At 43.4% G+C, this 25710-nt stretch overlaps 1 protein-coding gene across 1 annotated transcript in view; it reads right to left on the reverse strand.

Moving 5' to 3' along the window:
- Positions 1 to 25710, reverse strand: part of LOC141048335 (protein prune homolog 2-like) — a 199795-nt gene that overhangs the window by 36603 nt on the left and 137482 nt on the right. The gene's annotated exons all lie outside the window — the stretch shown is intronic.

Consider the following 25710-nt stretch of genomic DNA (forward strand, 5'->3'; position numbering starts at 1 on the left):
AGGCTATGTGATGTCCCCCCTGGGACAGTATAATAAAGTTAAAAAAAAAAGTGTAAAAATAATTTTAAAAAAATTGCTAAATAAATTAGAAAAAAAAAATATTCCCTAATAAATTCATTTTTTTGAAAATATAAAAAAAACCCAATAAAAATACACATATTTAGTATCGCCGCGTCCGTAACAACCCGCCCTATAAAACTGTCCCATTAGTTAACCCCTTTAGCAAACCCCTTAAAAAATTAAAATAAAAAACAAAGCAAAAAATAATGCTTTATCATCATACCACCAAACAAAAAGTGCAATAACTCGTGATCAAAAAGACGCATATAAATATCCATGGCAGAAAACGTCATCTTGTCCTGCAAAAAATGAGCCACCACACAGCATCATCAGTGAAAAAATAAAAAAGTTATAGCTCGCAGAATAAAGCGATGCAAAAATAATTATTTTTTATATAAAATTATTTTCATTGCATAAAAGCGCCAAAACATAAAAAAAGACATAAATGAGGTATCGCTGTAACCATACTTACCCGAAGAATAAAACCGCCTTATCAATTTTACCGCACGTGGAACGGTGTAAACGCACCCCCCAAAAGAAATTCATGAAATGCTGGTTTTTGTTCATTTTGCGTCCCAAAAATCAGAATAAAAAGCGATCAAAAAATGTCACGTGCCCGAATAAATACCAATAAAGACTTCAACTCGTCCTGCAAAAAATAAGACCTCACGTGACTCGGTGGGTCAAAATATGGAGAAATTATAGCTCTCAAAATGCGGTGATGCAAAAACTATTTTTACAATAAAAAGCGTCTTCTAGCGTGCGACAGCTGCCAAACATAAAAACCCGCCACAAATAGTAAATCAAACCCCCCTTTATCACCCGCTTAATAAGGGAAAAATAATAAAGTTAAAAAAAGTATTTATTTCCATTTTCACATTAGCGTTAGGGTTAGGGCTAGGGTTAGGGCTGAGATTAGGGTTAGGGGTGTGTTGGGGTTAGGGTTGGAGTTAGAATTGGGGGGTTCCACTGTTTGGGCACATCAGGTGCTCTCCAAACGCAACATGGTGTCTGATCTCAACTCCAGCCAATTCTGCGTTGAATAAGTCAAATGGTGATCCTTCCCTTCCAAGCTCTGACATGCGCCCAAACAGTGTTTACCCCCACATATGGGGTATCAACCGACTCAGGACAAATTGCAAAACAACTTTTGGGGTCCAATTTCTCCTGTTACCCTTAGGAAAATAAAAAATTGGGGGCAAAAATATCATTTTTGAGGAAAAATATGATTTTTCTATTTTCATGCCCATGTGTTATAAACTTCTGTGAAGCACTTGGAGATTAAAAGTGCTCACCACACATCTAGATAATTTCCGTGGGGGGTCTAATTTCCAAAATGCGGTCACTTATGGGGAGTTTCAACAGTTTAGGCACATCAGAGGCTCTCCAAACGCGACATGACACCCGCAGACTATTCCATCAAAGTCTGCATTCCAAAATGTCACTACTTCCCTTCCGAGCCCCGACGTGTGCCCATACAGTAGTTTTCTCCCACATATGGGGCATCAGCGTACTCAGGACAAATTGGACAACAAATTTTGGGGTCCAATTTCTCCTGTTACCCTTGGGAAAATAAAAGAATTGGGGACTAAAAGCTCATGTTTGTGGAAAAAATATTTTTTTATTTTCATGCCCGGGCGTTATAAACTTCTGTGAAGCACTGGGGGGATTCAAAATGCTCACCACACATCTAGATAAGTTCCTTAGGGGGTCTAGTTTCCAAAATGGTGTCACCTTTGGGGAGTTTCCACTGTTTAGGTACATCAGGGGCTCTCCAAATGCAACATGACACCCGCAGACCATTCAAAGTCTGCATTAAAAAACGTCACTACTTCCCTTCCGAGCCCCGACGTGTGCCCATACAGTAGTTTTCTCCAACATATGGGGTATCAGCATACTCAGGACAAATTGGACAACAACTTTTGGGGTCCAATTTCTCCTGTTACCCTTGGAAAAATAAAAAAATTGGGGACTAAAAGCTCATGTTTGTGGAAAAGATATGATTTTTTTATTTTCACGCTCAGGCGTTATAAACGTCTGTGAAGCACTGGGGGGTTCAAAGTGCTCACCACACATCTAGATAAGTTCCTTAGGGGGTCTAGTTTCCAAAATGCGGTCACTTGTGGGGGGTTTCCACTGTTTAGGTACATAAGGGGCTCTCCAAAGGCAACATGACACCCGCAGACCATTCCATCAAAGTCTGCATTCCAAAACGTCACTACTTCCTTTCCGAGCCCTGACGTGTGCCCATACAGTAGTTTTCTCCCACATATGGGGCATCAGCGTACTCAGGGCAAATTGGACAACAACTTTTGGCGTCCAATTTCTCCTGTTACCCTTGGGAAAATAAAAGAATTGGGGACTAAAAGCTCATGTTTGTGGAAAAAATGATTTTTTTATTTTCACGCCCGGGCGTTAAAAATTTCTGTGAAGCACTGGGGGGTTCAAAGTGCTCACCACACATCTAGGGAAGTTCCTTAGGGGGTCTAGTTTCCAAAATGGGGTCACTTGTGGGAGGTTTCCACTGTTTAGGCACACCAGGGGCTTTCCAAACGCGACATGGTGTCCAATCCCAATTCCAGCAAAAAAAGTCAAATGGCGCTGCTTCCCTTCCGAGCTTTGTCATGCGCCCAAATAGTGGTTTACCCCCACATGTGGGGTATCAGCGTACTCGGAACAAATTGCACAATAACTTTTAGGGTTCTGTTACCCTTGGGAAAATAAAAATTGGGGGTGAAAACATCATTTTTGTGGAAAAAATAGGATTTTTTTAATTTTACGTCTGTACGTTATAAACTTCTGTGAAGCCTTTTGGGGTTCAAAGTGCTCACCACACATCTAGATAAGTTCCTTGGGGGGTCTAGATTCCAAAATGGTGTCATTTGTGGGGTGGTTCCACTGTTTTTGCACATCAGGGGCTTTCCAAACGCGACATGGTGTCCGATCTCAATTCCAGCCAAAAAAGTCAAATGGCGCTGCTTCTCTTCCGAGCGCTGCCATGCGCCCAAATAGTCGTTTACACCCACATATGGGGTATCAGCATACTCAGGACAAATTGCACAATAACTTTTAGGGTCCTGTTACCTTTAGGAAAATAAAAATTGGGGGTGAAAAGATCTTTTTTTGGAGAAAATATGATTTTTTAATTTTATGTCTGTACGTTATAAACTTCTGTGAAGCCCTTGTGGGTTCAAAGTTCTCACCACATATCTAGATAAAGTTCCCTGGGGGGTCTAGCTTCCAAAATGGGGTCACTTGTTGGGGGTTTCCACTGTTTAGGTACATCAGGGGCTCTCCAAACGTGACATGGCGTCCGATCTGAATTCCAGCCAATTTTGCATTGAAAAAGTCAAATGGCGCTCCTTCCCTTCTGAGCTCTGCCATGTGCTAAAACAGTGGTTCCCCCCCACATATCAGGTATCAGCATACTCAGGAGAAATTGCACAATATCTTTTTCAGTCCAATTTCTCCTGTTACCCTTGGTAAAATAAAAAAAAATTGGACCTGAAGTAATTTTTTTGTGTAAAAAAGTGAAATGTTCATTTTTTTTAAACATTCAAAAAATTCCTGTGACGCACCTGAAGGGTTAATAAACTTCTTGAATGTGGTTTTGAGCACCTTGAGGGGTGCAGTTTTTAGAATGGTGTCACTTTTGGGTATTTTCTTTCATAAAGACCCCTTAAAGTGACTTCAAATGTGATGTGGTCCCTAAAATTAAAATGGTGTTGCAAAAATGAGAAATCACTGGTCAACTTTTAACCCTTATAACTTCCTAACAAAAAAAAATTTTGGTTCCAAAATTGTGCTGATGTAAACATATGTGAAATGTTACTTATTATGTTTTTTGTGTGCCATATCTCTGTGATTTAAGGGCATAAACACTCAAAGTTTGAAAATTGTGAAATTTTCAAAATTTCACCAAATTTCCATTTTTTTCACAAATAAACGCAAGTTATTTGAATTAAATTCTGAGCTCACATCATCAAACCCCCGACCACCACTATGGGTAAGAGAACCATCTCCGTTGTATGTGGACTAGTGGTTTGATTATGTGAGATCAGAATTTAATACCTTAGGGTTGATTGGTGGGCCACTGTGCCTGGCACTAAGTTTAGAAAGATTAGGAACGGGAATTTTTCCTCCCTTTAACCCTATGTAGCAGAGCCACTGTGCATCTAGCCATGGTACCATATATCGATGTCGGGGTTTTGGTCATATTGTTCTCCACATTTTATGTCTCATATTTTGTCTTTACTGATTTTTTAGAGGATAATAAGGAATTTTTTGAATAAAACATTTATACCATTTTGCACAAGATTAAGTTCTGTGTGTACTTTATTGATGATTGGTTTAATTTGGGCATTTTTGTACTCATTCGGTTCTCTGTTAGTGTGTCTGTTTCCAGAGTTGCCCCCTTTTTTGGACTCATGTCCAACTTTTTGACAAAGTACAGGTATGATATTCTGTATTATAATTTCTAGTACTTGGTTGAAACCCCTTTGTTGGCAATGACTGCCTGAAGTCTTGAACTCATGGACATCACCAGATGCTGTGTTTCCTCCTTTTTGATGCTCTGCCAAGTCTTCACTGCGGTGGTTTTCAGTTGCTGTTTGTTTGTGGGCCTTTCTGTCAGACGTTTTGTCTTTAACAAGTGAAATTCATGCTCCATTGGGTTGAGATCAGGGGCCTGGCTTGGCCATTCAAGAATATTCCACTTCTTTGCTTTAATAAACTCCTGGGTTGCTTTGGCTTTATGTTTTGGGTCATTGTCCATCTGTAGTATGAAATGACGACCAATCAGTTTGGCTGCATTTGGCTGGATCTGAGCACACAGTATGGCTCTGAATACCTCAGAATTCATTCGACTGCTTCTGTCCTGTGTCACATCATCATTAAACACTAGTGACCCAGTGCCACTGGCAGCCATGCATGCCCAAGCCATCACACTGCCTCCGCTGTGTTTTAAAGATGATGTGGTAAGCTTTGGATCATGAGCTGTATCACGCCTTCGCCATACTTTTCTCTTTCCATCATTCTGGTAGAGGTTGATCTTGGTTTCATCTGTCCAAAGAATGTTCTTCCAGAACTGTGCTGGCTTTTTTAGATGTTTTTTAGCAAAGTCCAGTCTAGCCTTTTTATTCTTGATGCTTATGAGTGGCTTGCACTGTGCAGTGAACCCTCTGTATTTACTTTCATGCAGTCTTCTCTCTATGGTAGATTTGGATATTGATACGCCTACCTCCTGGAGAGTGTTGTTTACTTGGTTGGCTGTTGTGAAGGGGTTGGATAATTGACTCCAAGGCTATTTCATGGACAGGTGTGGGCAATCCCTTCGTTATGTCATTCTCAATTAAGCAGGTAAAAGGCCTGGAATTGATTTGAGGAGTGGTGCTTGCATTTGGAAGGTTTTGCTGTGAAGGAAGCTGCAAAAACAGAAAAAACCCATCCGAGAAATTGCTACAATATTAGGAGTGGCAAAATCTACAGTTTGGTACATCCTGAGAAAGAAAGAAAGCACTGGTCAACTCATCAATGCAAAAAGACCTGGGCGCCCACAGAAGACAACAGTGGTGGATGATCGCAGAATAATCTCTAAGGTGAAGAGAAACCCCTTCACAACAGCCAACCAAGTAAACAACACTCTCCAGGAGGTAGGTGTATCAATATCCAAATCTACCATAAAGAGAAGACTGCATGAAAGTAAATACAGAGGGTTCACTGCACAGTGCAAGCCACTCATAAGCATCAAGAATAAAAAGGCTAGACTGGACTTTGCTAAAAAACATCTAAAAAAGCCAGCACAGTTCTGGAAGAACATTCTTATATATATATAAATAAAATAAATAAATAAATAAATAAAAATGACAGTCCTCTGTATCAAACACTTATTTTCCTATATATATATGTATATATATATATATATATATATATATATATACATATAGGAAAATAAGTGTTTGATACAGAGGACTGTCATTTTTATTGTACGTACACTTCAACTGTGAGAGACAAAATCTAAAAATGAAAAACATAAAATCACATTGTATGATTTTTAAATAATTAAATTACATTTTATTGAATGAAATAAGTATTTGATCACCTACCAACCAGCAAGAATTCTGTTTCTCACAGACCTGTTAGTTTTTCTTTAAGAACCACTCCTACTCTGCACTCATTACCTGTATTATTTGTACCTGTTTGAACTCATATAAAAGACACCTGTCCACACAATCAATCACACTCCAATTTTTCCACCATGGCCAAGATCAAAGACCTGTCTAAAGACATCAGGAACAAAATTATAAACTTTTGGCAAAATAATAGAAAATAGAAGAAATACAAGATGACTGTCAGTCTTCCTCGGTCTGGGGAAAGATCTCACCTTGTGGGGTAAGGATGATTCTGAGAAAGGTCAGGAATCGTCCCAGAACTACAAACTTATCCCTGATGAAGCCAAGCTAGAGATGGCGATATGCATGGGGTTTCTATTTTCTCCTTGATTATTGGTCTACCTGACCTTCAGGTTTTTTTCCATGCTAGTGTGATATAGTACATGTGATATATATCTATTGGCATATTTGCATAGCACTTTGACTTATTTCTTAAATCAAATATGGATTTGTTGCATTTTTGGACATGTATGGAATTGTTGTATATATAGGGAGTTTATTGATATCGGCACTGATTTTGTCCCTATGCAGGCAATATTGTTATGTACAAATTTCTAGAGCATAGTTCACATTATTGTCAGGTCCAATTACGACTTTTAGCCTAAGGTAACACTGGAAGAGAGGTGTTGGTCATATTGTGCACATACCTGGTGGAATATATTATGTACAACAGCTTTTTGTTTTTCTAAACATTTTTAAAAATGTTGTCATAGTTCATCAGTTTTGTTTAATAAACTCACATTGCATTATATTTTGGTGATCCCAATTGTTTTTACACATCTCCTCTCTATTTTATTTTCTGAAGGCAATAACTGTTGGCACAATTATTAGAAAATGGAAGAAGCACAAGTTGACTGTCAATCTTCCTCGGTCTGTGGCTCCATGCAGGATCTCACCTAGTGGGGTAAGGATGATTCTCAGAAAGGTCAGGAATCAGCCCAGACCTACATGGGAGGACCTGGTCAATGACCTGAAGAGAGCAGGGACAACAGTCTCAAATATTACCGTTGGTAGCACACTATACTGTCATGGATCAAAATCCTGCAGGGCATGCAAGGTCCCTTGCTCATGCCAGCACCTGTCCTGGCCCGTTTGAAGTTTGCCAATGACCACCTGGAGGATCAAAAGGAGGCATGAGATTAGGTCATGTGGTCGGATGAGACCAAAATGGAACTTTTTGGTCTCAAGTCCACTCGCTGTGTTTGGAGGAAGAAGAAGGATGAGTACAAGAACACTGACCCAACTGTGAAGCATGGTGGGGGAAACATCATACTTTGGGGGTGCTTTTCCGCAAAGGGGACAGGATGACTGCACAGTATTGAAGAGAGGATGGATGGGGTCATGTATCGCAAGATTTTGTCCAGCAACATCCTTCCCTCAGTAAGAGCATTGAAGATGGGTCGTGGCTGGATCTTCCAGGATAAAATTGACCAGAAACACACAGTCAGAGCAACTAAAGAGTGGCTCCATAAGAAGCATTTCAAGGGCCTGGAGTGACCTAGCCAGTCTCCAGACCTGAACCCAAAATAAAATCTTTGGCGGTAGCTAAAATTCATTATTGCCCAGTGACATCCCCAATTCCTGAAAGGTCTGGAGAAGTTCTGTATGGAGAAGTGGGCTAAAATCCCTGCTGCAGTGAGTGCAAACTTGGCCAAGAACGAGAGTAAACTTATGACCTTTGTAAATGCACACAAAGGTTTCTGTACCAAATATTAATATTATGTGGTAAAATTAGTAAGGCAGCTTTATTCTTCGGTTCAATACAATTACAGTAATACCCAATTTATATATTTTTTAATGTTTTTGCACTTTTACACAATAAAAAATATTTTATAGAAAAAATAATTATTTTCGTGTGTGACAGCAGCCAAACATAAAAACCCGATATAAATCTGGTATGGCTGTAATTACACCGACCCGACGAATAAAGTCACCTAATCAATTATCCATGAGGAACGCCGTAAAAAATAAATAAAACCAATTCTTTACATGCTGTTGATTTTTTCATTCTGCCAAAGATCGCAGTAAGGCTCGGCACACATATATCCTGTGTTCTGTGCTGAGTGCTTATTACGTCATTCAGACAGTACCCACAGCAGATGATTCCCTATGAGGCAGATGGAGGCACTGTTTATGCCATAGGACTTGTGATCCGGCGGTATCTGTCATTTTAGGAATCCATAAAAGTGGTGTTGGCCACTTGTTCTGTGCACTTCTGAAAAGGACACCGCTGAATAGCGGCCAGAATGAGTCCAGAGTAACTCTGCTGCCTTATTACAGTGAATTGATCCCTCGGGGGTTTCATCTGTCACGTCACTCAGAGATTTAGATGAAAACCACAAAGTAAGTGGTCAGCATAGGGCGCCGGATAAATGTGATCCCAAACGTTATGTAAAATGTTCCCAATAAAAGCTTCAACTTAATTCACTGAAAAAGCAAGTCCCCACTCAGGTCTGTCAACTGTTACCAGAATTATGTTACTGGTAGCATAAAGGCTCTGGAAAAGCTAAATAGCTCCTCGCTCCCCAAAAGAAATTCAGCAAATTCACAGTTCCCACATCCAAATGCCCCCCTCCATCCTGAGCCCAGTAGATAAATTCTCAAAGGGTTATAATTTCCAAAATGGGGTCACTTGAAAGGGGATTCTGATTTTGTAGCACTTAGGGGCTCTTTACACGGAATCCACAAATTATTTTAGGAAAATCTGCGCTCCAGGAGCCAAATAGTGCTCTGTTCCTCCCAAGTCTCTCCGTATGGATAAGAAGTACTGTACATCCACATATGGGGTATTTCTACATTCAGCAGAAATTGTGGGATAAATTTTGGTGCAATTTTACCCATTTTCCAGTATGAAAATTTTAAACTTGGGGCTAACGGTTGGCTGCAGATTTGACTGACTCATGTAAGTCAATGGGTGCAGAAACGCTGCAGATCCGCAAAACGAATTAACATGCTGCAATTCACACAGAAAAACCACTGTGGATCCACAATAAATCCGCAACGTATGCACATAGCCTAAATCTTATTCTTTTACTTGCTAAATGTGAAACAGCATGCCATATCCCACCTTGTCATTTAGTGGTGTGGTGACATCGTTCTGAGATTTGAGCTGTTGAAAAAAAAAATTTTTGTAAGTTGCTATCGTGATTCACCAAACCATATTTCACCTTGTTACTTAGTGGCGGTGAAATTCCAATGTCTGCATAGCTCATGCAGATAAAAAAAAAAATTCTGTTGGCAAACGTGATTGGTAAATGTGATACAGTCTACCATATTTCATGCTGTAATTTTGTGGTGGTGAAGTAAAGCTGTTGTTAGGGTTGGCGGATTGCACTAATTAAAATAAAAGATAAAGTGCCTTCGCAACCCGGGGTCCTCCGTGCAGAGATGTAACCTGCTGCTAGTGAGAATAATGATGGAACAAAACAGCAAACGTTACCTCAAGCACACTGTGTTAACGCCACACAGTGTGAATGGATTGCAGAGTACCAAGTTCAGTTACTTCACTGAGAGGAACTGCCCTAGGTAAGGTAAGTACTATACCCTGTTAACGTCACATGGATGTGAGCATATGGACAGAGCTAGCTCTGCAACTAAACTGTGCTAACAGCACATATGAATGAAGCAGATGTTGAGCCGGAAGAAAAGAACTCTTATGATGCTAGATACAATACCCTGTTGCCTTCATAGAGAGGTAAAACAAGGGATGAGCTTGCTCTGTAACTGAACTTTGCTAACCGCACACCAGAACGAAACAGATGCTAAGCCAAGCAGCTAGTTACCCCTGACGCCACCGAACTCGTGCCGACCGGCACCCTAAGCATGTAGCAGGCTAGAGAATCAGGCGCTGAGCCATGGGTACAAAACCACGTAGGTGTGCTACCTGCCTGCCAACGTGTACAGTTCTTGAGCACAGACAGACACACACAAAACTAGCAGAGTGGCAGTGTATCCACTCACACACAACAAACATAAATGACACCAGCTCACCTGCATGCCCAACTGAGAGCCTTTTATACGCTAGGATCCACCCCAAACACTTACGCCCAGTCAGTCAAGGCATTGCCTGCAGGACAATCCGGAGCTGCCACATCACCAGAGCAGCGAAAGTCCGACCACAAATGGGAAGACGCCACATTACAGACATGCTCAGTAAGGTGATCTCTGGACTTAGATTCCAGAGCACAAGGCTGCACCTGTATACTACCGGTTACCATAGACTTGGCTGGAGAGCGAGCAGTAACCAAACGTATACCACGAGCTTGAGCAAGATGCTGGGACTGATGCCTGTGCTGAGTAGCAATCGCAGCGACCGGACTTGAATGGGAGACCGCAGGACCAGACAATGCTTGGGATTTATTCCACACAGCAGGAAAATCCTAACATAACCCTACCTGGCAACGTTCACCAAGCTCGACGGCTGCAATAAGCCATGGGGCACAAATATGTTCAATAGGCTCCCAGGTCCCTTCCAGTCGGCCTCAAAAATTGTTTTCTCGCACATCGCCTTGGACCCAACAATAACATTGACCTCCAAATGGTCAAAGGACGTATCCTAACTCCCAGCAGGAGTCCCCGAAAACCGGGCCATATACACAGGTTTCAAAAGAAACACATGAAAAGTGTCGGTGATGTTCAAGTGCGATGGAAGACTGAGGTGATAAACTACAGGATTCACCTGCTGAAGAACCTTGAAAGGACCTAAGTAGCGGGGAGCAAACTTAGTGGACTTTACATGCAGCTCAATGTTATGAGCTAACAGCTATACTAAATCTCCTGGGGTGAAGACGGGCAGGACGACGATGCGCGTTGGCGGAAGCCCTCATTTTCTCCTTAGACACTATAATTGCATCCTGCATGTGATCCCAGATGTCACGAGCCTCCACTCCAGTGCCCAGTCCACTACCCTCGGGTCAGAAGACAAAACGGGCATGGGCACAAGGACACGCAGATGTTGACCATAGTTCAGGAGAAAAGGAGTCTGAGACGGCATTGTTTAGAGCAAACTCTGCCCATGGTAGCAAGGACGACCAGTTGTCATGCCTGGCGGACACAAAATGTTGTAGATAAGTAACCAGAGTCTGATTGGTCCTCTCCACCAGCCCATTTGTCTCGGGATGATACGCGGAGGATAAATTAAGCTCTATATTAACCTGGAGACAAAGCTCTCTCGAAAAACGAGACATAGTTTTTGAGCTCTTACGCACCAATTCTCTTTATGCCAAACTGGAGAAATGCATGCTTGAGCAAGAGTCTTTACCATTTCTTGGGCACATCATCTCAACCAAGGGTTTAGCTGTGGACCCTGCCAAACTGGAGTTGATGTTGAACTGGCAGGAGCCTCATTCCCTTAATGTGGTGCAGCGCTTTATGGGCTTCATCAAATATTACGGCCAGTTCATTCCCCACTTCTCCACATTAGCAGCTCCGTTGGTAACCCTCACCAAGAAGGGAGCTAATCCTAAGCTGTGGTTTAAGGAGGTCTCCAAGGCCTTTACCTCCCTGAAGTCCCATTTCGCTAGGGCGCCACTTCAGCATCGGCCCGGTGTTGATAAACCTTTTACCTTGGAGGTGGATGCCTCTTTCGGTGGAGCTGGAGCAGTCTTGGGCTCAAGGTCAGAAATATCCATATCCAGTGGAGAGGAATTATTCCATTGGGGATAGGGCACTGCTCACCATGAAATTTTTCGGAATGGAGGCATCTCCTGGAGGGAGCTCGGCAACCCTTTAAGGTCTTTACGGACCATAAGAATCTGCTTTACCTCCAGACAACCCAACGGCTGAATTCTTGCCAGACCAGGTGGTCCTTATTCTTCTCCCAGTTCAATTTTACCACCCATTTTTTGTCTGGGGAGAAGAATTTACACTCCGATGCCCTGTCCCGTTCTGTAGTCTCATCTGAGGATGGGCACCAGTGTCGCTAGAGCAGGTACCTCTAGACAACTCTTATGTAGCACCCAATCTGCAGCCAGAAGTTCTCTCGTGAGCACACACCTCCAAATTGGGTGGCAATTTCTGCATTAAGAGGATTACTGAACTGCTAGAAAGGTCTTATTGCTGGCCTCGGATGGCACAATATGTCAGGGATTACGTGCAAACCTGTCTCTCGTGTGCCAGGAATCAGTCTTCCAGGCAGAGACCCGCGAGCTTGCTCTATCCCTTGCCTGTGGCAGATAGGCCCTGGGAGATGGTCGGGATGGACTTCATGGTGGATCTGCCTAAGTCCCATAATAATAAGGTCATTTGGATCGTCTCCGATCACTTGTCCAAAATGGCACACCTGGTTCCCCTTCCTCGTATACCAACTGCATGGGCTCTGGCAGTACTATTTATCAAGCATGTGTTCTGCCTTCATGGGATGCCTGACCAGATTGTCACAGGAGTGATGGGAGAAAGGATCTCCGCTGCCTTTTTGGAGAATACGACCCCGTACTGCCAATAGTGCCTAGGTAGGGAGGTTAAGTCAGTTGTGACCTCAGATAACCCAGGAAGAACTTGGGCCCTATAACATTGACCCTCACACGAGTTACTCCAAGCCTGTATGCTCCCTCTTGCCCAGTCTATACAGGGTGAATGGCGGTGCAACCAAGGTATGCCCAGAAGTACCTCATCCATACCCTCAGATATATCGAGAAAAGAGATGATCTCCTGAAGTTTTGAAGAAATCATGAAGGTAAAAAGTATAGTCTGGTCATAATTTGTGTAGGAAGGATGGACTCATTAACCACCCGAATGGAAATTGGCTTTAGGAGCATTACAAAGGGAATTGCATGCCGTAGGGCAAAGGTGGAAGACAAAAATTGCCCTAAGCCACAGAATCCAAGCAGGCCTCTGTAGTGAGCGTAGTCGACCCATATGACAGGGAAATCTTAACGATTAACTTGAAGGATAAACCTACTGTGTCCAGTGAGCCTCCTCCGATAGCCACTGGACGTGGTCATTTTGCCTCACGCCTGGGACACTTATTGGCATAATGACCAGCCTGCCTACAGACAAAGCAGGTCGGTTGAGAACGTACAGAAAGAGAGATTCCGCCCGAGAGACTTCCATGTGCTCCTCATGAATGCTCGACACAGCTGGAACTTGCAAAGGATTAACAAAGTCTGGGGCTAGCCTAATGCTTTGTCTACAGTGGTCTTGCTCTAATCATTGCTCATTGTTTCGAAGAACGATGTGAATAGACATGGATATTAAGTCCTCCAGAGTAGTAGGAATCTCTCTAGTGGCCAAAGCATCCTTTACATGGACAGCTAAGCCCCTCCAAAATATGGGAATCAGGACCTTATCTGGCGACTCCAAGTTGGAAGATAAAGTCACAAACTGTATGGCAAACTGACTTACCATGGTAGAGCCATGGGTTAACGCCAAGAGTTGGGGTGCGGCATCATGGGTAAGCCAAGGTCCCAAAAAGACCTGTCTCAGAGTGTCCAGAAAACGGGAGGTGTTCAGGACCACCTAATCATTATGCTCCCATAATGGCGTAGCCAAAAAAAAATTCTTCAGTTACTAATGTCATACATTAGGGGACAGCTCACTTTCAAATCGTTTGTAGCATCTAGTCAATGTTATACAGGTCTCATCCACAGGCCCAAAAAAATGTCTTCGGTTTCAGACGTCATACAGTGTTTGCAGCATCATGTCAATGTTATACAGGCCTCATCCACAGGCCAAAACAGTTCTTCTGTTACTAACACCATATAGTTGGGGACATCTCACTTTTCAAATTGTTTGTAGCATCTAGTCTATATTAAAAAGGCCTCCTCCATAAGCCATAAAAAATGTCATACAATAATGAAGATCTCACTTTGAAATAGGTTGTAGCCTAGTCTATGCTATACAGGCCTCATCCACAGGCCCCCCAAAATTTTGTCGGTTACTAATGTCATACACAGTAGGGGAGATCTAATTTTAAAATTGTTTGGAGCATATCTTCTTTGTCATACAGGTCTCATTCACACTGAAAAAAATTCTTTTTTTTTGAATAATGCGATTCAGCATGCCTTATTTCACCTTGTCATTTAGTGTTGCTGAAATTCAGCTGCTTGCAGAGATGGTGCAGTGTTTAAAATCTAATTTTTTGTTGCTAGTACTGTGCTCCTATAACATTATCTGAGCAACATAACTGGGAGAAAGCAAAGTCTTGGTGGAAGGGGGATTAAGCCTGGTGTTCAAGGTGTACGTGGTGTAGGTAGTAATGTATGTGAAAGCATTAGTGAACCAACAACGTGACCAGCAACGTTTGCAGATCTGCAGCTAGCAGGGGTGGCAAGGGTCGCTTAGCCTGGGACTTTTTTGACAGTGCGATGAGCCAACTTACGTAATCTGCCAACTTTGAAAAAAAAACTGAGTAGAAGGAAAAAGTGCAATAATTTGACTACTACATGTACTTTCACATGCCCAATCAACATGCATTACTCTGGGAATCCCACTGTGCTAAAATGCGGACCAGCGGACCTCAACAACCATCAGACGCCCAATCAATCGCATCTACTGCTTCTTCCTCCTCTGTTATCGTGCCAAGTATTGTGATGCAAGTCTCCGATCGCAGAACCTTGGATTCTTTAACAAATCCATTCACGTTGACTGAGAGCCCACCCTCAGCCGTAATGGAAGCGGGCATGCCTGCTGTTTTTGACTGATCTCAGAGAACAAGCACACCACAACTTTCTCAATCCACCGTAACATCTCTGCCTGCACCTCCCTCACGGTCCACCATACTCTGCCCTCTCAGCTCTGCAGCCAGTCCATGATCCCACAGTTGTGATCACGTAAAAGATTGTTTCCTCCTACACATGACAAAGCTAAGAGGTTGAATGCCATCATCTCCAATCTGTTGGTCACAGAAATACTGCCTTTCCACCTGATAGATACAGACGGTTTCCAAAAGCTGATGGTCGTCACAGTCCTCAAATACCAGTTGCCCAGTCGCCATTACTTCTCTAAGAAAGAAAGTTGTGTCTGCACTACACGAGCATATCGTAGACAACATCACCCATTCCTTGACTGAATCTATGTCTGCCATGGTGCATTTCACCACAGACACTTGGAGTAAGCATGTCCAAGGGCGTTACATCTCACTGACTGGGCACTGAGGACTATGGTGGCTGTGGGGGCAGGCGTTTTGGAACCCCCAAGGCTCGCATGACAAACCTCTATATTTCACACTTCCTCCAATGCTTCTGCCTCCTCCACCTCCTCTAGGGCCTCCACCTGCGCCCTCAACCTGACACACGTGTTCCAACAGTGCAGAACGAATCCACACCACCTCCATACTGCACAGCCAGTGCTCACCGCAATCAAACAGTATCAAAATTGCTAGGCCTTGAAGATCGCAGTCATACAGCTAAAGATTTGTGGAGAGCACTCCAGGCCGAATTTAAGTAATGGATGTCTCCGCTGAACCTGCATCCAGGGAAGGCTGTGTACGATAACGGTGCAAACCTGGTGGAGGCCCTATGCCGAAGCAAGCTCACACACGTGCCTTGCATGGCTCACGTTCTCAACCTAGTGATACAGCATTTTCTCTGCCACTATCCTGGCCTGGGTGAGCTGCTGAAGAAAGCACGGAAGCTGTGTGCTCACTTCTGACTTGCATCGATACAGAGATATTTGTCCATGCCAGTTAACAGTTGATATGCGATGTGCCGACTTGGTGGAATTCCACTCTGCACAAGATGCAGCGACTGTGGCAGCAGCGACAAGTCCTCACGCAGTATGTCATGTCGTATAGCTTGGGCTAACCCAGTATGGACGTGGTGCATATCACGCTTACAGAGTGGGCACAGATTAAGGACCTCTGCACCCTGGCACATAGTTTCAAAATGGCTTCAAAGATGGTTAAGGCTCACGATGCAATCATCAGCATCACAATTCCGGTCATCTGTATGCTAGAGCAGACTTTGAATACCCTGTGAGAGGAGGTGGTGGTGCCAGAGGAAGAGGAGGAAGCTGAGGAGGATGCAGGAGGGATAACATTGTCTTAAGGTTCCAGACTGCCGTCCTACAGGCAGATGCCAAGGGAGGGTGGATTACTGAGATCGAGTGGGTCTGGTGAAAACAGACAAACTGTTAGTGAAGTTGCAAGATCCAAGGAACAAATGGAGGAGGAAGAGTTGAAGGGTGAGCAACTGTCAGGAGATGAAGAGGATAATCATCTCCTCTCTGTTGTTCATGGTTGGTGGGAAGGGACAGTGGAAACAAACATCAGTGTTACCCAGCCACCAACACAGCATGGGCTTGGACCTCATGGAAGAGCCCGACATATGATTGCCTTCTTGCTGCACTATCTGCAACTTGATCTCCATATAGTTGTGATTCAAAATAGTGCTGACTACTAGGTTGCCACTCTATAAGATCCACGTTAGAAGACCAAATTTTGCCAGAATCTTCCTGCCCTGGAAAGGGACCCGCGAATGCTGGAGTATCAAAATACGCTTTTGGACAACCTTAAGAGAGGTTTTCCCAAAGATAGCAGTGAGGTACACAGTGTGCATCGCAGCTGTAGACTTCCAACATCCGGCACGTCAATTTGTCAATGCCAATACATTAGCTGTAGCAGCAGCAGTGTACGTGGAAGAAGCAATTTCTATGAGTCCTTTGACACTTTTTCTAGACCAGCTCGTGCACCAGCACAACAGAATCCAAGTCTGACACGTTGTGAACGAATGGAGAGGATCATGAAAGAGTATCTAGAACTGAATATCAATACCATCAGGGAGGGTTTGGACCCTTTCACATTTTGGTCTTTAAAAATGGATGAATGGCTTGAGGTCACCTCTCATGCCTTGTGTCACGCCGTGCCGACATACTCACCTGGCCTCCATTCCCACGCCGTCTCTGCATACTCACCCGGCCATCGCTCCCACGCCGCAGCCCCTCGCCACCCGACAGCCACGGCGGTCACCTTTGACAAGCACGCGGCTGACGGCATCTCTGCATGTAATGCGCATGCGCCATAGGCCGCGGCCGCGCCTCCCTTCTGCTTCTTGTGCTCCGGCTATGCCCTGACCCGGAAGTACCCCCTGACCAATGGCAGACCAGACAGGGGCATATCAGGCCGCTTCCCCCTGAGGGAGGCGCCTGATCGTTGTGTTTCCTAGCACACTGGTCCTTGCTTCTTCGTGTGCTCTCTGCAGCCTCACAGTACCGTTCTCGGGTGCTCCCTGCAGCAGCCTCGCAGTCCGGCTATCCGGTTCCATCCTGCTCCAGTCCTGCAGTCCTACTCCAGTCCTGCCTCCGGTGTTCCTGTTCCATCCTGCTCCAGTCCTTCCAGCCTACTCCAGTCCTGCCTCCGGTGTTCCAGTTCCATCCTGCTCCAGTCCTTCCGTCCTCCTCTAATCCTGTCTCCTGTGTTCTTGCTCCAGCCATCCCTCCACGTTCCAGTGTACTGTCTTACTCCATTCCTGTCTCCTGTGTTCCAGCTCTGTCCTGTCATCTACACTTCAGTCCCTCCACGTTCCAGTCTACAGTCTTACTCCACTCCTGTCTCCTGTGTTCCAGCTCTGTTCTGTCATCTACGCTTCAGTCCCACACTCCTACTCCAGTCCATCCTGAGCCACCCCTCTCGGTACCAGCTACCGTGGTACTCGAACCCCTGGGCCTGCTCCTAACGGTCCCTGTATAGGGGTCAGTTCCACCTGGCAGCTCGCCCGGGGCCCCTTGGTGCCACAGCCCAGAGGGTCTACTCCTGGAGATTCCGGCTCCAGACCAGCCACGCTAACACCTTGGAAGTTTTATCATGTCCGGCAGCCAGCGTTCTCTCAGAACGTGTCATCAGCACTGCTGGTGGTGTCCTGAAAGTGTAGACCGCTTAACTTTCATCAACATAAACAAGTCATGGATCTCCAAGGACTTTTTGAACCCCAATCAAAGACTGAATAAACTAGGGAATGTTGCATTTACTAGTGTGCTGCATTAATCTTGCAAAATTGCACTCTGTGATATCTTTAGTGTGGTGTCTGTGCCTGCTATTGCTGCTGCTGCAGATTTAACACAAAGTTGTTGAAATGTGAACAGTCATGGTTAGTCTCCGTCTTGTGGGTTGGCTGTAGTTGAAGACATGTTGGTGCCTATTATACTATTTCTACTCTTGTGAAATTTATGCCACTTCAGTGGTGTCAGGCCCTAATTTTTTGAAATTTGAAGACTCCTGATTGGTTGTCCATCTGCAGGGTTGGCTGTAGTGGAAGAGGTGTCGGTCCCTATTATTATATTTCTACTACAGTGAAACTGATGCCACTTCAGTGGTGTCAAGCCCTAATTTTTGGAAATGCCAACACTCCTGGTCGGGTTTTCATGTGATAGGTTGGCTGTAGTGGAAGAGATGTTGATCCCTATTATACTATTTCTACTCTTGTGAAATTAATGACACTTTGGTGGTGTCTAACAATAATGTTTGGAAATGTGGAGAGTCATGATTGGGTCTCTCATGTGATGAGTTGATTGTAGTGAAAGAGATACTGTTCTCCATTATACTATTTCTACTCTTGTGAAATTGATGCCACTTTGGTGGTGTCTGCCAATAATTTATGGAAATGTGCAGAGTCCTGATTGGGTCTCTCCATCTGCTGAGTTGACTGTAGTGGAAGAGATGTCTGTTATGACTCAGGATGGGGTGGTTCTGGCTCCGTCCTGGTCACGTCAGGGTTAAGTCTGTCTGACTCTCTTTGGTTCTGGGGTGGCTATTTAATGCTGGTAGTTCCAGGGTTCAGCGTCGGTGATACTTCCACCTACTAGGCTTGAGGTCGCTAACCCAGGTTACTCTCTGTATCGCTGTTCCTCTGCATGTGTCTGTTTGCTGTGTATGACCCGGTTTGTCCCTGACTATTGTCTCTGTCTACTTGGTACTGACTCATCCCTCCTGGTTATCTTACCCCTTGGCTTGCCTCTGGTTACTCATCTGTCTTGTCCTCGGTTATCTCGTTCCCATCTGGCTTCTGACCCTCAGCTTTGCTATCTGACTATGTCATTGGTTTTTGTCCCTTGTATTCTGTGCCCTCGGCCAGCTCCCTGTCCTCACGCGGGGTAGCTTTGCCCCCTGTGGTCACGTGACTGGCTAAGCTCAGGTCCAGTGCACACTTTGCTCCTTGGTCTCCACACACTCTATCTATTGGCGCACGTCCCCTGTTAGCACCCCCAGGCTTAACCCCGGTGACACTGTCCCCGTGTCACTACAATGTTGATCGCTATTATACTATTTCTACTCATGTGAAATTGATGCCACTTTGGTGGTGTCTGCCAATAAGTTTTGGAAATGTGGAGAGTCCTGATTGGGTTTCTCCATCAGCTGGGTTAGCTGTAGAGAAAGAGATATCGTTCTCCATTATAATTTTTCTACTCTGGTGAAACTGATGCCACTTCAGTGGTGTAAGGCCCTAATTTTTGGAAATGTCAACACTCCTGGTTGGGTGTCCATGTGATGGGTTGGCTGTAGTGGAAGAGATTTCGATCCCTATTATACTATTTCTACTGTGGTGAAATTGATGACACTTTGGAGGTGTCTCCAACTAATTGTTTGAATTGTGAACACTCCTGACAGGGTCTCTCCTTCTGCTGGGTTGACTGTAGTGGAAGAGATGTCGATCCATATTATACTATTTCTACTCTATTTCTACTACTTTCTGGGACTAATTTTTTGTAAATGTGTAGACTCCTGGTTGGGTCTCCTTTAAGCATGTTGCCTGTAGCAGTAGGCCTCCAAGACTGTCAGGCCTCCATTTCCTTTGAGTCAACTACCCATGTTATTATCCTTAGATTTTTCTGACAATAGTATTCTACTATTCTGCGCTTCCTGTCTTAGCAGTGGACACTGCAGACTCTCACACAGTGCGCTTCCACACAGATCTCCTCTATCCAGATGACTGTTAAAGGTTAGGTATTGACTGAAACATCTTATTTTTTTGGAATTTCTTCATAAATAAGTTCTTGAACACACCTATATGAGTGACAAGTATTTCTACATTATCAATAGTATTCTATGAAACTGATATTTGTGCCACCTGAGTGTGGCTGAGCATGAAAGCAGGTTTAGCTGTTGCGTGTGGTATCAGGGCTCCCAGCACAGCAGGCCTACACCGATCCCTCACCCACCTCATCTTAATTTGAAGTTCAGTTCACAGCGGCAAATGCTGGCCCAGACCCTGATACCTCATGCATGGCTGCAGTGCAATGCTAAAATTTGTAATGTGGGTGAATTGAGGCCACTCTCCTTGTGTCTGTCCCTCATTTGATGTGTTTTGGCAGCTTTTGACCTGTTTGAAGGTATTGTGCATGCGTTTGTTTTTCCCTCCCATTGACTTGAATGGCGTTCGGTTATGTTCGGCGAATATTCGACAAGCAAATCAGCGAATATCGCAAATTCAGCGATCGTAATCTGAACCAAACATTGAAATATTCACTCATCTTTATACCTGGCTACAATCCTACAAAACTGTGTACCTGGTAGAACTGATGTTTTGATGCTGTTTTGAACACAGTTTGGTTTAGATTTCTTTTTAGCCCATTCACTTTTCATTTTGTTAGTTGATTAAAATAAACTAATCATATTTCTATTACTGAAAGAATTCTTACTCTGCTGCATGTTTTCTACACCTCTCTAAAACTTTTGCGCACTGTATACATAGAAATATTTATACATATACATGTATGCATTGTATATGAGATATTTAACACTGCATGATTATCACAAAGTAACGAGCATAATATATATTTTAATTAATTTATTTTTAAAATATTCTTTATATGTAGAAGAAAAATATACAAATTTAGGACATTGAACAGTTATTGAACCACAAACGAGCAATTGTATGACATTGCAGTTTTTCAATAAGATAGTGATGTGGGAATATGTCCCAGCCTGTCCTATAAAGGTCCCGTTACATTTAGCGATGCACCAGTGATTCCGACAATGATACGACCCGGTCAGGATCGCTGGTGCATCGCTAAATGGTCGCTATTGAGCTGCCAAACAGGCAGATCCCACCAGCGACGCAGCGATGCTCGGCGGTCATTACTTACCTGTCACACGCAGCGATGATGACGACTTCAGCCCGCGTCCATGCGTCGCTCATCGGCACGAGTAGAAAGCCGACGATGAGACATGGACCAGGACGATCTCGTGCGATCAGCGATATCCAGTGGGGGGGGCGGTCGGAGGTAAGTGTCACATGTAGCGAGATCGCTAGCGATATGGCTGTTGCGTCACTAAATCGGTGACACTTTAGCGATATCGCTATGTGTAAAAGGCCCTTAAGTCCTAGTCAATGCGGTGTTTGCTTCCCCAAACTAGTCGTACTACTAAGCAGGTTATCACGCCCACGCGGGAGTTATAACATGATTTGCAAGAGCCAACGTGTGTCTTTCTTTCCAACACATTAGTCTGAAGCTGGGTGAGTGTTTCCTGACTTTAGAGGCACAAGTCCAAAAGCACGGAAGTAGACTGATGTCAGAACAACAGAGCCTACAGCCAATTGGCGACTGATCTTCACCAGTCTGTGGACTTCAGCCATGTTCTTTGCACAGTGTACTTCTGAAGTCGGAAAGCATACACCCTACTTCAGAGGCACAATGACATGTTGGAAAGAAAGCTGCACGCATGCGCAAAACGCCTGCACTTGGAAATCATATCATTATCATAGCCACTCTCACTAATGCCTTAGGAAGCCACACTCTTACGCCGGGGTCACACTTGCAAGTGTGATGCTAGAAACTCATGCAAATCTCTCGCATCAATACCCTGCGCTGTATTTCTATGCAGCTGCACACTCCGGTCCCGAGTGCTGGCGGCAGTGCCGGGTATTGATGCGAGAGACTCGAGGGAGTTTCTAGCATCACACTCGCAAGTGTAACCCCGTCCTTAGGTGGCGATACGCATGGGGTCCTCTTGCTTACCATCATGTTGGCAGCAGGTTGCAATATTGCCTTTTTACTATCATGATGCTCTTTTTGCCTCTATACTGGTCTTGCCTTCCACCGCTTTAACTTCTTACAAGCTGATTTGTTCTTCATGCCTTTCTCCATCTAGACATTTGGAACGATATCCTTTCTTACATTTACATTTTCTTACACACTCAGCTGCACATTATTTTCAGGTGCTTTGAAAAGATTTTTTATTAGCTTTCATTCTTGTTGTTTTATGGAGTTATTACACCAGGTTTCATATAATAGTACTTAAGCATGTTTTCATTTGAGTCATTAGGCTTAGGGTACCGTTACACTTAGCGACACACCAGCGATCCCGACAACCATATGATCGCTGGTGAGTCGCTAAATGGTCGCTAGTGAGCTGTCAAACAGACAGATCTACTCACTGGCGCAGTAGCGACCCAGCCATCCTCGGCGGTCGTTGGTATTTTGTCACACAGAGGCTATTCATAGGACTCCCCGCCTGCGCCCATAAGTTCTGCGTCGCCAACGAGGTCGATCGTTGGCGTCAAACACTGCGATGCACGCTGGCCAGCGGGACACCAACGATGAAAAAATGGCGCAGGCCATTCAAGCATGATCAGCGAGATCCAGCGGGGGGCCCGGTCGCCGCTGCATGTCACAGGTAGTGGGATCACTAGCGAGATCGCTGTTGCGTCACAAAATCGGTGACGCTTCAGCGATATCGCTATGTGAGAAAGGGCCTTTAGTCATTTATAATTTATGTTTTTTCTTACGGTGACACAACAGTCTTTTGAGTACCACTGTACTATTAGCATTGTGCATGCTTTATCTGCTGTGGGTTTAGGTTGCCAGCTGGTGTTATTATCATTCTAACAAAAATTGTCAAAAAACTATCATAAGGTATTTTTTGCTAATAGTCTATGTTTATTTAGCCTGCAGTCAGCACATTGGAGGAGGTCACTGACTGGTCCCTATATGAACCTTTAGTGGTTTTTTGTAGAGCCTCTTTTTCGGCTTTTTTAATTGTTTTTAATCTAAGTGTTGTTCACTTTGCTTTTTCATCAATAAAAAATATATTTTGCATTTGAGTTTACTTTATTTGGGCGATCTTGACCATTGTATACACACTTCCTTTTCTTGCTTGTTCCTTTCCAGTCTTTCATAGTGTGGTCAGTGATCCCCTTAGTATTTGTAGTGCACTCAAGTTCTTTCTATACATATGCCAATCATATTATCATGCCCACAGGGAGTGGGATGACTAGTATGGGAAAACTAATGTCTAATCAATTAGTCAAGAAATAATTTGCATAAAAAATGGACTTTAAAAATACTTCTGTAAATATGTCATCCACGATAATAGGCTTGTTAGGCAGGTTATTATTAAAGGGCATTTTATTAATACACCTGGACTCGTTGAAGCGTCTAGCACACGAAACGGCCGTCGGCCGTCTTTTCCCCGCATGCCTCTGTACACCTGCCTGTCCTAAAAACCTTGTCTAAATCCATGATGGTTCAATAAAGGACAATGGATTTTCAGCAATTTGGTGAGTGCCGCATTACTATTCTGTGATGTATTAATAAAGGAATATACAAATGCTGCTGGGTTGGAGGGAATAAATAGGGGACTTGTCTAATTCACTTTAAAAGGGTTTTCCATTTTTTAGGTTTTTGTTCTCTATTGACCATCTGTGTTTGCAAATTCACCACTGCAGAACTGAATTTTTTATCGTTATTATGGTGACCGAAAAAATTTTTTTTTGCTGTTTTGTTATGGTATTTAAAGATTGGCTTTATTAACTTTATATTTTGATAGATCAGACATGTATGGACACAGCCATACAAAATATGTATATTCATTATTGCTAAATAAGGGAAGTGATTTAAATTTGCACATATTTTTGATATTATTACATTTTTTTCTCTACTTTTCACTTTGTTAGTCTCCTTAGGGACTGGAACATACGACTGTTTGATCACTTGTACTATATACAGCAATACCACAGTACCAAAGTATTGTTGTATATGGTAAAAATGATGGTCCACTAGCACAGCCAGCCACAGGCTGGACATCACAGAATAGCTCACAGGACAGAGAAGGGGGCATTCAGCCAGCCCCTGGCTGTAATATCAACCCATCGATTCCGTGCAATCATGTTGCAGGGGGAGCCGATGAGCGGTGGAACTAACGTCAAGGACAAATCACCTAGGGTAAATGCCACTGTGAATGATAAGAGGTTAACCACAACAATTGGCATGTGTGCTGATCACTACAGTTAGAAGTAAATGTCAGCTATATGTTATAATAACCAGCATCTGCCCAGTGTGGAGCTGACTATGCTTCTGAGTTCTAAAGTTCCTGACACACTTGATGGTGTAATGGTACATTATGAGGCGTTAAGGGGTTACATTTTTTGTTTTTTAGGCAGGGAGAGGAATTTTTGATAAAAATTAGGTTTAGGGTCCCATCAAAGAAAGATACAGTACGCTTTGTCGTGGCTGGTGAGCTCACATGAATGGAAAATTGATGCCGGTAAAGTACCTTCATTTTATAAATATATTTTATATAGCAGTAATGCAGTAAAAATATCACATATTCAGTGTTTGCATACACCTTAGCACTTACAGAGTGCTGCTGTACTCTTTTTATTTGAAGAAGAAGCTCAAGGGACTGAACATACACTGTTGTTTTTACATTGCAATGAATATGTTCATTCTTTTTTTCTTTTCATTTAGTGGATTTTCAGGCAGATTACAGCGTGTACTTGTCTGAAAAAGATCTAATGTTCACATACCCTAATAGATGCAACAAAACTTAAACCTTTCTGTGGAGACAAGGTGATCTAGTCCGCTAGCCGAAACCGCATGGACCAGGGATCATCCCACCGTAAGCCCGCTCTCCTTTTACCACGATGAACAAACACAGACATTCAAAAGTCAACATATAGATAACAATGTACTGTAAATATGTGACTGGTTAATTAGGATAAAACGCTGTGTCATCACATTTTCTATATGATAATAAAAAGTTTCGCTACAGATAAATGGTGTATTTTATATAGTCAAATTGCAGATGATACATTGATGCAACATTAGGAAGAGACAATATTCCCATTTATGACTCTGCTTTGATCCCCACTGCTCGCTATTGCAGTGGTTACATTGAGCATTCTGAAGTGAAAAGAATGCACATAATGGAGTTTTGATTATAGCTGTTTCAGATAATGGAATGATAATGAAAGTTACATATTTCACCATCAAAAGTGAATTATATAAACATCTTTTTGACCAGAGAACTCTTAAGTATGCAATCACAGGACACTGATCCATATTCATTGTCCACTGTAGGGCATGCGTGTCATTATCGCCAACGCCACACAGCCCCAGGACACAGAGTTAAAACAACCATCAGAGCTGTTCCAGCCACCCAACTGATGTGCAGATAGCAGCACTTAATATTCCTGTCTAGTCCTACCGTACAGCTAGCTCCTGCCTTTTACATGCTCGTTTTTTAATATTCAATGTAATGCTTCTCTTTAACAAACGCGTTACTCCCTGCTTCTTTTATGAAGCCTCCTGTGGTCTTTTAAGGGATTGT

Source organism: Dendrobates tinctorius, unplaced genomic scaffold, assembly GCF_039654945.1.
Source record: "Dendrobates tinctorius isolate UK_male_01 unplaced genomic scaffold, ASM3965494v1 ptg000134l, whole genome shotgun sequence".
NCBI classification, from domain to species: Eukaryota; Metazoa; Chordata; class Amphibia; order Anura; family Dendrobatidae; genus Dendrobates; species Dendrobates tinctorius.